The 12,251-nt window shown below is 36.3% G+C and overlaps 1 protein-coding gene across 1 annotated transcript in view; it reads left to right on the top strand.

The window, feature by feature from the left end:
* LOC139043319 (protein piccolo-like) overlaps positions 1-12,047 on the top strand; it is an 89,690-nt gene extending 77,643 nt beyond the window's left edge. Inside the window, exon 3 of the transcript XR_011500407.1 lies at positions 10,597-12,047. The gene's annotated coding sequence lies outside the window, so the exon portion shown is untranslated. The remainder of the gene's footprint in view (positions 1-10,596) is intronic.
* Positions 12,048-12,251: the final 204 nt, after the last annotated feature.

The raw sequence follows: 12,251 nt of genomic DNA, 5'->3' as shown, positions 1-12,251 counted from the left end.
GTTCTTGAGAAGAATGTGTATTCTGCTGTTTTGGGATGGAGGACTCTATATATGTCTACTATGTTCATCTCATCTAGTTTTTCATTTAAGTCCAGTATCTGTTTGTTGGCTTTTTGTCTAGATGATCCATCCACTGATGTAAGTGGAGTATTGTGGTCCCCTACTATTATTGTGTTGTTGGTAATATCTCCTTTTAGCTTTGTTAATAGTTGCTTTATGTACTTTGGTGCTCCTGTTGGGTGCAGACATGTTTATAAGTGTTATGTCTTCTTGGTGGTGAGTCCCCTTTATTATTATACACTGCCCCTTTCTGTCTCTCTTTATCAGTTTTATCTTGAAGTCTACTTTGTCTGATATAAGTATGGCATCATCTGCTTTCTTTGGTTTGCCATCAACTTGAAGTATTGTCTTCTATCTCTTCACTCTGAGCCTATGTTTGTCTCTAGAGCTGAGATATGTTTCCTGGAGGCAGCATATTGTTGGCATTTGTTCTTTAATCCATCTTGCCACTCTGTATCTTTTGATTGGAGAATTCAATCCATTTACATTTAGAGAGACTATTGATATATAGGGCTTAACACTCCCATCTTCTCACACATTTCCTGGTTCTTCTGCATTTCCTTTGTTTCCTTCCTATGTATTTTGGACTACCAATTTGATTAGGTAGTTTTCTCTGTTGTTTTTCTTCTTTTCCTCCTCGTTTATTGTAAAGATGTCTGTTCTGATTATTTGTTATTGGTTACCCTTAAGTTCATATAAACAATCTCATAGTTGAGATAGTCCATTTTCTGACAGCCTCCTACTTCCTTAGACTATACTGATTCCATCCCTTTACTATTTCCCTTCTAAGTTATTTTGTCATATCTTTTTCCAACCTGTGTTGTGCATCTATGGATAAAAAGATGAGGTCATTTTTGTTTTGGTATTTTCTGTTTATATTATCCTTGACGTTAGAATTGTTTACTAACCTTATCTGATAGAGATCTGCCACTTCTTGATTATTGCCTGCCTATCATCTCCTTGCTCAGGGCTTTGTAGCGCCTTTCCTATTTCTTTTTTCAGATATGAGGGCCTGCTTGAGGATTTCTTGTAGGGGGGCACTTGTGGCAATGAACTCCCTTAGCTTTTGTTTATCTGGGAAAGTTTTTCTCTGTCATATCTGAAGGAGATTTTCATTGGATAGAGTATTCTTGGCTGGAAGTTTTGTCATTCAGGATTTTGAATAGATCATTCCACTCTCTCCTAGACTGTCAGGTTTCTGCTGAGAAATCCACTGAAAGCCTGATGGGGTTCCTTTGCAAGTTATTTTCTTCTGCCTTGCTGCCTTAGTATATTTTCTTTTCTTTTTTTTTTTTTTTGAGGAAGACTAGCCCTGAGCTAACTACTGCCAATCCTCCTCTTTTTGCTAAGGAAGACTTGCCCTGAGCTAACATCGGTGACCATCTTCCTCTACTTTATATGTGGGACACCTGCCACAGCATGGCTTGCCACGTGGTGCCAGATCCACACCTTGAATCCGAACCAGTGAAACCTGGGCCGCCAAAATGGAACATGCAAACTTAACCACTGCACCACCGGGCCAGCCCTGGTTGTCTTTTCATTTTGATCCTTGTTCCCTTTTCCTTGCAGAAGCTCTTTAGTCTGATGAAGTCCCAGTTATTTCTTTTTTTCCCTTGCCTGAAGAGACATGGTATTCAAAAAGATCTTTGTAAGACCCATGTCAAAGAGTCTACTGCCTATATTTTGTTCTAACAGTTTTATAGTTTCATGTCTTACCTTCAAGTAGTTGATCCATTTTGAGTTAATTTTTGTTTATGGTGAAAGATAATGGTCTACTTTCATTCTTTTGCATATGGTTGTCCAGTTTTCCCAATGTCATTTATTGAAGAGTCTTTCCTTTCTACATTGTATGTTCTTAGCCCCCTTGTCAAAGATTAGCTGTCTGTAGATGTGTGGTTTTATTTCTGGGCTTTCTCTTCTGTTCCACTGATCTGTGTGCCTGTTTTCTTACCAGTACCATGCTGTTTTGATTACTATATTTTTGTAGTATATTTTGAAGTCAGGGATTGTGATGCCTCCAGCTTTGTTTTTTTTTTTTTTTCCTCAGAATTGCTTTAGCTACTTGGGTTCTTTTGTTCCCCCATATGAATTTTAGGATTCTTTGTTCTATTTCCGTGAAGAATGTCATTGGGATTCTGATTGGGATTGCATTGAATCTGTAGCTCACTTTAGGTAGTATGGACATTCTAACTATGTTTATCCTTCCAATCCAAGTTCATGGAATATCTTTCCATTTCTTTATGTCATCATCAATTTCTTCCAGTAATGTCTTATAGTTTTCATTGTATAGGTCTTTTACCTCCTTGATTAAATTTACTGCTAGATATTTTATTCTTTTTGTTGCAATTGTAAATGGGATGGTATTCTTGAATTCTCTTAGTTCATTATTAGAGTATAGAAATGCAACTGATCTTTGTAAGTTGGTTTTGTACCCTGTATCTTTGCTGTAATTTTTTATTATTTCTAATAGACTTCCATCTCTGCTCTATTCTTGATCATTTCCTTCCTTCTGCTTGCTTTTGGTTTTGTTTGCTCCTCTTTTCTACCTTCAATTAGAACAATTAGGTATTTATTTAAAATAATTTTTTCTAATATAGGTGTTAAAGCTATAAATTTTCCTCTGCATCCTCGTTTACTTCTAATCTGTTGTGAGATGTTGTTTTTGTTTCATTCATTCAAATTATTTTTAGTTTCCATTGTGATTTCTTCTTTGACATATGGGCGGTTTAGAAGCATGTAGTTTAATTTCCAAACTTTGAGATTTTTCCCACATTTCTTTCTGTTGCTTTTTAATTCAATTATGTTGTGATAGGAGAACTTTACATTATTTCAGTTCTTTTAAATATATTGAGTCATTTTATAGCCTAGCATATGGTCTCTGCCTCTATTCTACACATGTGATGTCAATCAAATTGGCAGATAAGATTGTTCATATTCATTTTTTAATCTAGTTTTTCTCTCCATTATTGGGAATGCTGTGTGACAGTTAAAAAATTATTGACTCAGCTATAGTTTCATTCATTCTGGCTGCTCTGTAAATACATCTGTGCTCTTTAATCACACACTCATCCTTGGGTTATTTTATGGCAGAGTATCCCCTTGGCTCCTGTGTCACTCAGAGCATCTCCAGTGCCTGGTGCCAGCAGCTCACAGTAATCAGCAGTTTCCATGTGTGTCCTCCATTGCACAGGTTCGCACTTAAGTATCTCTGGTGAGATGCCCCACGGACAGCTTTACACAGCACACTAGGAGGTGGGCTTCTTGAAGATCCATTACCATGGCTTACTCGCAGAGTCCTTTCAGTAAGTAAAGGCCTTGCCCTCTCCCACAAGGTCTGGATCTCAGTCCTGTCAAGTGGATCTCCCATGGGCTCTCAATCTCACCCCTGTTTAGTGTTCCTTATATCTGTAGTCTTATACTCTGTAGCGTACTGTTTACTTACTTGCTAATCTCTCATTATTCTAATCCCCTTATGTAAGTATTAATTAATAGTTAGTCATTTATATTAACAGTTTCCTGTTCAAATTACTGTGAGGTTTCTCTTCCTTCATTGGACCCAGACTGAGAATGGCATATTAAAGACCCCAGCTATTGTTGACAATTTGTTTATATCTTCTTTAATTCTGCCAGACTTGCTTCATATATTTTGTTGCTCAGCTGTCAAATATGTTTATGTCTATAATTGTTAAATATTTATGTAAGTTTCCCTTTTCCTCCTTATAAAATATTCCTTTTTGTCTCTAGTGACATTTTTTGCATCAAACAGTATTTTGCCTGATATTGATATAGCCACTCCAGCTATTTTGTTACTATTTGCATGGTGTACTTTACTATGATTTACTTTGAACCTATTTGTCTATTTGAATTTAAAGTTTGTCTCTTGTAAACAGCATACAGTTGTATATTGTTTTGTTTTGAGACTGACAATCTTTGCTTTTTTTTTTTACCCCGAGGACGATTGGCCCTGAGCTAACATCTGTTGCCAATCTTCCTCTTTTTGCTTGAAGAAGATTGTTGCTGAGCTAACATCTGTGCCAATCTTGCTCTGCTTTAGTGGGAATGCTGCTGCAGTGTGGCCTGATGAGAGCTGATAGCTCCCACCTGAGATCAGAACCTGCAAACCTTGGGTGACCGAAGCAGAGCACATGAACTTAACCACTGTGCCACAGAGCTGGCCCCAACCATCTCAGCTTTCAATTGGAGTACTTCATACATTTCAAATTTAATTCAATTATTGATATTGTTAACTTTTTATCTCCCATTTTGCTGTTTCCTATGTCTTATGTGTTTTTGTGCCTTTTTTACTGCTTTTTCATATCAAATATATTTTTTTCTAGAGAAACATTTTACTGGTTGTCTTAATAGCCTGAATTATTTTCTTAGTAGTTACTCAAGGGAAGACAATATACATCTTAACATAATACTCTTCAGATTAATATTTACTTCCAGTAAGGTTTAGAAACTGTTTCGATATAGCTCCATTCTTCCCTGTCTTTGTGCAATTTTCATATATTACATATTTATATAGGTCCAATATTACAGTTTTTTCATCGTTTTGTGCAATCATCTTTACAATCAGTTGAAAGAAAGAGAAAAATGCATTTTCAATGTCATCTGGCCTGCATTGTTTCTGAAGAGAAGTCAGCTGTCAGTTGCTTGTGGTTCCCTTGTACATAATGAGTCCTCTTTCTCTTGCTTCTTGCAAGATTTTCTACTTGTCTTTGGCATTCAGTAGCTTGACTATGATGTGTTTATATGTGAATTTCCTTTTGTTTATCCTACTTGAAGTTTGTTGACCTTCTTGGATTTGTAGATTGGTTTTTCCTCATTTGGGGAAATGTGGGGCCATTATTTCTTCAAAGAACTCTTCTGTCCTTTTCTCTACTCTCCTTCAAAGTAACTATTATACTCCTGGAACTTCTGTCGTGTATGCTTGCTATGCTTGATTGTTTTCCCAGCAGGTTGTGACATTCTGTTAATTTTTATTCCTTTTATCTTTGTTTCTTCAGACTGGATAATCTCCATTGACCTATCAGCAGGTTCACAAAATCTTCCTTCTGACAACTCAATTTGCTGTTGAGCTTCTCTTTGGAACTTTTCATTTGAGATATTCAACACTTTATATCTTGAATTTCTATTATGTTTTTAAAAAGTAATCTCTCTTTATTGATTCTCTATTTGATGAGCCATTGTACACATTATTTTAGTTCATCAAATATGGTTTCATTTCGATCTTTGAATATATTTGTAGTAGCTCCTTTTAAGTATTTTTTTCCTGAGTCCACTATCTTCACCTCCCCCAGAAACAGTTTCTGTTGACTTTTCCCCATGTATGGTTCACACTTTCCCATTTCTTTGCAGTTCCCATTTTTTATTGTTGACAACTGGACATGTTAGATAATATATTGCACCAACTCTGGATTTAGATCTACTACTCCCCCAGGAACTGATATTGTTTTTTGTGTACTGACTTGGCTAATTCTGTAATCTGTCTCCTTTGCAACGTGGAGATGCTGATGTCTCCAACCACTTTATTGTTATTTTTTAAATTCTTTTTTTCCTTTAAGCCTGGCTTCACAGCGTCACTTCTGGGTCAGCATAGCTTAGTGGTCAGCCAATGAATGCTCAGATGTTGTCCATAAGCCCCTTGATTAGGTGAGCCTTCTACCCCTTGGCAATGGCTCTGAGTGTTGGTTGGGAAACACATTAAAATCCCTGGCTTTTACCAGACAGAAAAAGACAAACACCATATGATTTCACTCATAAGTGGAAGATAAACTAACACACAAAGAGAACAGTTTAGTGTTACCAGAGGCGAAGGGTGTTGGGGGGTAGGGACAAGGGATGAAGGGGCACATTTATATAGTGACTGACAAACAATAATGTACAACTGACATTTCACAATGATATAAATTATTATGACCTCAATAAAATAAAACAAACAAATCCTTGGCTTTTTACTTTCTGCAGGGCCTTCTCCTGTCACCTCTTTGCATACTCAAGGCCTCATATTCAGCCAGAGATGAACAGATGGCTAGGGTTCTCACAACTTTATGCATAAACCAACCTTCCGGACCACCACGAATATGTCAAATCTTATTAAGAACTTCTCTGGCTTTCTCATTTCCAGAATTGTCTTAACCTCTGGTTAGTCTCATGATATTGCACCCTCAGACCGTCTGTGTTGGCTATCCATCCCCAGTTGTTTGCACTGAGGTTCACACTCCTTTTGCACAACACCTCCAGGCATGGGGTTTTTCCAGACTCCATTCCAACTCATGTCAGTCTCCCAGAGCTCAATGCTGCTGGTTTTCAGAGCTTGTTCAACTCTGGTAAAACAAAGCCAGAGGCAGATGGGAGCATCCCTAGGCTAAAACTCTGGACACTCCCATTGTCCCTTCCTGGAGTTCAGTAGTTTTGCTTGAATAAATGCTTCTTGATTCATTTATGTGTTTGCTCAATTTCCACAGAGTGAAAGTAATTGTTTTAATAACGTTATTCAGTTTCATCGTTGCTTTGTGGGGAAAATTGCCAAGCTCCTCATTACACCATTCTGAGGGTCCCACTCAGTTATCTTTTTACTAATTTAAAAAATAAGAAAGAAATATACTTACACACATTTTTATCATGTCTTGTGTAGATCTAAGTTTTCATCTGATTTTATTTTCTATCTGTCTGGGGGACTTTAACATTTTTATAGTGCAGGTATGCTGTTAAATCAATTCTTTCATTTCTTATGTCTGTGAGAAAATTGGACATACACTAATTTTTACTTTTTTACGAAAATATTTTACTTTACATAGAATTCAAGGAAATATTTTTCTTTTCAGCACTGCAGAAGGAGTTTGCTCAATTGCCTTCTACCTTCTTGTTTCCAAATAGAAATCTGATTTTATTCTTGTTTTTGTTCTTTATATAATGAGTCTCCTTTCTCTGCTGACTTCCTCTTTACTTCATCACTGTTTCAAAATCATGGGTTATGATCAGCCTTGGTTTATATTTCTACATTCCTATGATTACAGTTCACTGAGTTTTAATTTTAGGTCTATAATTTTCATCAATTTTGGAAAATTGTTTACCATATTCTTCAAATAATTTTTCAGTCCCCTCCTCTTTCTTCATTCTTTGGGAGCTTTAATGACAATATTAGTTCACTTAAAGTTGTCTCACAGCTCACTGATAAGTTTACAGTCTTTTCATTCTGTTTCTTTTTGATTAGTATACCTTCAACCTCAATAATCTTTCCTCTGCAGTACCTAATCAGTTGTTAATTTCCCCAATGTAGTTTACATTTCAGGCATTGTAGTTTTCATTTCCATATGTTTAATTTGGGTTTTTAAAAATCTCCCATGACTCTCTTAACATGCTCATATTTTGCTCTACCTTTGTCACCATATGAAACATAGGTATAACTATTTTAATAACCTGTCTACTAATTCTATATCTGAGTCAGTTTTGAATATTGATTTTTCTCCTGATTGTGTATCACATTTTCCTGCTTCTTTGCAGGTGGTATAACTTGGAAAGTGTTTGATCCTTTCAAGGTGCATTTTGAAGCTTTGTTAGGCAAGACCAGAATAGCTTTTAAAAAGTTAAGGGCTTTTTTATGTCATAGGTCTAATTTTTCCTCTCTATTAAGCCAGTCTCCTTTTGCGTACTTTACCCAATATTCCATATATTATGGAGTTTTTCCACTGTGGCTATTGGTTCATTACGTTTGGAGAAATAATAGGGTTCACCTTGACTGTTTATGCAGTCAGGGATCTTAGTCTTGAGCAGTTGACTAATGTCTGAACACTGTCATTTCACACATATTTTTATATTTTTAAGTTGTTTGAGGTGAAAGAGTGCCTGCTATCCTTGTTACTCTATCATAGGGGAGGAAGGGTCTGAAACTATAACTTAACCCATCTCAATCACGTATTTGTAAGAAGGAAATAAAGGAAAGATATTTAGGGGCCTCCATCGCAAGGTCACCAACACCTAGGCCCTGACTGAGAAATATTTGGTTGATAAGCTAGATCCAAAACATTCACTTTTTGTGATTACACTTTGTGTGTGTGTGTCAGGCAAAAACATGGAAACTGCAGGAATTATCTAAAATCATCCAGTTATCATAATCACAGGGGAAATACGGTAAGAAATGAGAATATGAGTAAGTATAAACATAAAAATGGTAATAACAAAATGTAAGTCAACATTTTTCCAACTTACTATTTTTAAACAATATTTTTGCATATTGTTTCTACTAGACAAGAATTAAGATGCTTTCAAATATCTGACAAAGATTTATGATTTTAACCATATGCTTTACAGTACTCAATTAATTTTGCAAATGATTAAATGTGTGGCAGTATTTAATTAGTTAAATCCATAAAATTCTCTTTATTTATGTAAAATGTAGGTATTCAGAATATTCCTATGTGATAGAAAGTTTTATGATGATAGAAAACTTCTTTATCTGTAAAGTCCGATACACATGGCTAGTGAACACTTTGTTATGGCTAGTACCCGTGAAGGATTCAATTTTTAATTTTATTTAATTTTAATCAATTAAATTTAAATAGCCACAAGTAGCTAGTGGCTATTGTATCTGACAGTGCAAATCTAGAGGGATGTTGATAGTTTAATGAAATGACAATTATTTGACAAATTATAACTTTAGGCATGATACATTAAACAAATAAAACCATTAGTGGATATTTCTCACCCTGCTTTAAAACCTTCACACATTAAAGAATCTGCACTATTGTTAAGTTTGCTGGTAAGTATCGAAACACGGCTAAGTAGCCACATGGCATTTTATACTCTCGTAGACTGGCCCTGAGCTCCAGCATACTATTGGCCAAGAACACATGATACCTGATTTTCACTGAGGGGCTCATTTAGAGATGCTCCTTTTATGTGGGACCCAGCGGTACTACCAGGATGAGAAGTGCTCAAAGGAATTGGGCTGGGGCAGGTACCCAGGTAATCTGTTGGCTTCAAACAAAGTAGAAATGGAAACACTAGTCTGTCAGATGAATTTGGGAAAGTGGTTAACACTCTAATATTAAAATCGCAAGAAAGGAAATGAAATGAAAAAACAGAGCCATATGGGTTTGCAATCAAGTTGAACGTTTTTTTTTTTTTATTTTTTGGTGAGGAAGATTGGCCCTGAGCTATCATCTGTTGCCAATCTTCCTCTTTCTGCTTGAGGAAGTTTGTTGCTGAGTGAATACCTGTGCCAATCTTCCTCTATTTTGTATGTGGGATGCTCACCACAGCATGCTGTGATGAGCAGTGTATAGGTCCATACCCAGGATCTGAACCTGTGAATTCTGGGCCACAAAAGTGGAGCATGCAAGCTTAACCACCAGGCCTGCACCTCTAACTTTTAATGGACATGTAATGGCGATAACAAAAATTTAAGACTATTAAATTCTTAATTTTGAGTATTAATGTATGAAATCAATATTAATACCAATTTTGAATATTTGTACAAAACTTATGAATAAAATATTCACAAGAAAAACTGAGCAGTTTTTCAAGAGAATAATATGCCATGGCCAAGCATGTTATACTCTGCCTCAAGTGTTATATGCGGTTTTATTCATTGTTATATGCGGTTTTATTGCACGGTCCTCCTCAGCTGTCTGGCTATTCGGTGTCTGGTTATTAAGGAATTCTTAATCCCCTAAATATGCCAGCTACCTTGTCACTAACGTATATTTAGGAAGACCAAAGCTGCTCTCTACTTTGTGTCCACTTGGTGAGTGAAAGCCAAGGGGGAGGGAAGAAGCCCAAGGCAGAGAGCCTCGAGCACCACCGCAGTGCATCCCCCTGAGTGACATTCATTCAGGAATTCCTCTACTGCCGTTAACTGAGGATCAGCAGTTTTTTTCATAAAGGGCCAGATAATAAATATTTTTGTAGTTACTCAGCTCTGCTGTTGTAGCTGGAAAGCAGCCATCGACAATATATAAACGAATGGGTGTGGCTGTATTCCAATCAAATTCTCTTACCCCTTGGTTTAAATTAATAGATAAAAAGCTCTCAGAGATCTCCTGAGTTTGTGTCTGCCAGGTGTAAGAATTTTGGAGGGGAAGTGGTGGAAGAATGAATTTTTAAAATTTCTTTAAAAAAGGACTAAATGCATAAAGCAAAAATAATAATGATGCATTGTATGATGTACATTATAGGCAGAAGTGAGCTTATGATGAAAATAATCCAAAGGATAGGCAGGCGAAAGGTAAATATACTGTTGACTTAGTGTGATCAGTTCTCAATATATACAAATATTGAATCAATATGTTGTACACCTGAAACTAATATAATGTGATGTTGCTGACGAAATGAAGAAAGTTGGGGCCCCAAAAAAGAGACGGACACCGGTGTCGACAGTGGAAGAAAAAAAGCCCCGTCTGGCACGGGCTGTTTATATTTATATCCCCCTAGACAAAGCCGGCAACTAGCCAAAGGCGGTGACTCATCATACATGCTTCTATGCAAGCACGCTCACGTGCTTACAATGCTGTGTTTGTTTCCCAGCCCTAGGCTGAATTCCAGGATCTGAGAACACTCCTGTTTGCAGGCAATGTTCTCCCCGGAAGGGCCATAAGAGGAATGGGCAGAACATCCTGTTTGCAAGCCAGCTCAGCCGCAACTCAGCTCCATGAAATGTCCTGTATGCAAGCACATTCATGTTCTTAGGCCAGATCTCCTTCAATGTTATATGTCTATTATATCAAAATTTTAAATAAACGAATCCAAGTGTATACTTTAAATATGTGCTGTGTTCTATATCAATACAGATGTTATTAAAAACATGGTATTATAGTTTTATATAAAGATAGATGTAATATATATGACAGCTGCAATATAGAAGATGGGGCTATAAATTGCAAGGTTCTTACACTTGACGAGTAAGAGCAGAGTTCAATATTAACTCTAAGTAGATTCTGAATAGTTAAGAATATATATTATAATACAGACCGTGACCACTAAAAATGATCACAAAGTATAGCAAAGAAGCAAATTAACATGGAATTTTAAATAAATACTTAATTAACCCAAGAAGACAAAATAGAGCAATATGGGAACAAAAGCCAGATGGAAAAGACAGAAAATAATAAAATGGGTGACCTTAATCTAACTGTATCAATGATTACATTAAATGTAAATGGGCTAAACACTCCAAATGAAAGAAAGACATTGTCACAAGGGACAGAAAAATAAGAGGGTTTGATAAACTAAGGGATGTCTTCAATCCTCAAGTTCTTTATGTTAAATCCTATGCCACATAGTTTTCTTATTTTAACAAATATTTTGAATGGCTGCATAGCACTCAAACTTACAGTTATAACAGATGTAATCATCTCCAGATGACTAGGTTTCTATACACTAGGTTGGACAACATATCTAAGGTCTTTTCTGTTCTTCATCTCTGATAACTTAAACAGCTTATGTTTTTATTCTCTTTTATGGCCATTAACAATCCTTCACTGAACATTTTTGCGGTTCCTGATTTAGAGAATACTCGATGTATGATGATGCAGAATTATACCAAGGTCATTCAATTTCAGCACATCCTAGTCAATAATAAAATATTCATTGTACTCATCATTCAGAAATTCCTTACCAAGAACCATGATCCATATATTACAATCACTAATTCATATTGCTATTCAATTCCAAAAACCTCACAGAGCATTGGATCTCAGCCTCCAGAGACCGTTCATTGCTGGGCTTTATCACATGTATCTAGAAAACTCATGTCTGTGAGAATGTCAGTCTTTCCCTGCTTGGCCAAATGGGATCTCCATCTCTCATGCAACTACAGTCCTGACATGGGAAGCTCAAGTCATTTCTTTATAGGACTTAATTTCTTCCTTCCTCCATTATAGCTCTTAATATTACTAAGTTGAGCACATAGGAGAGAATAATCTGGTCAGTGAATACGTAAACACTGGCTAGAAGAGACTGGGCTAGAAGAGATACGAGTATCTTCAATACGCAGTTTTTGACAACCAAAACCGGAAACACAAAAATCTAACAGGGAACAGGTTAATTAATTTGGTCCTGCTATGTGATGGCATGTACAGGATTATTAATCACGATGATACTGGTCCCAGTGTAAAGTACGCACTCATAACTGGGGAAAGGTATCCAGTTGAAACTTAAGACATAGATTCTGTTCTCAGATTTTCTAA

Source organism: Equus asinus, unplaced genomic scaffold, assembly GCF_041296235.1.
Source record: "Equus asinus isolate D_3611 breed Donkey unplaced genomic scaffold, EquAss-T2T_v2 contig_2, whole genome shotgun sequence".
In the NCBI taxonomy this organism is placed as follows: Eukaryota; Metazoa; Chordata; class Mammalia; order Perissodactyla; family Equidae; genus Equus; species Equus asinus.
This window is presented reverse-complemented; position numbering and strand designations above follow the sequence as displayed.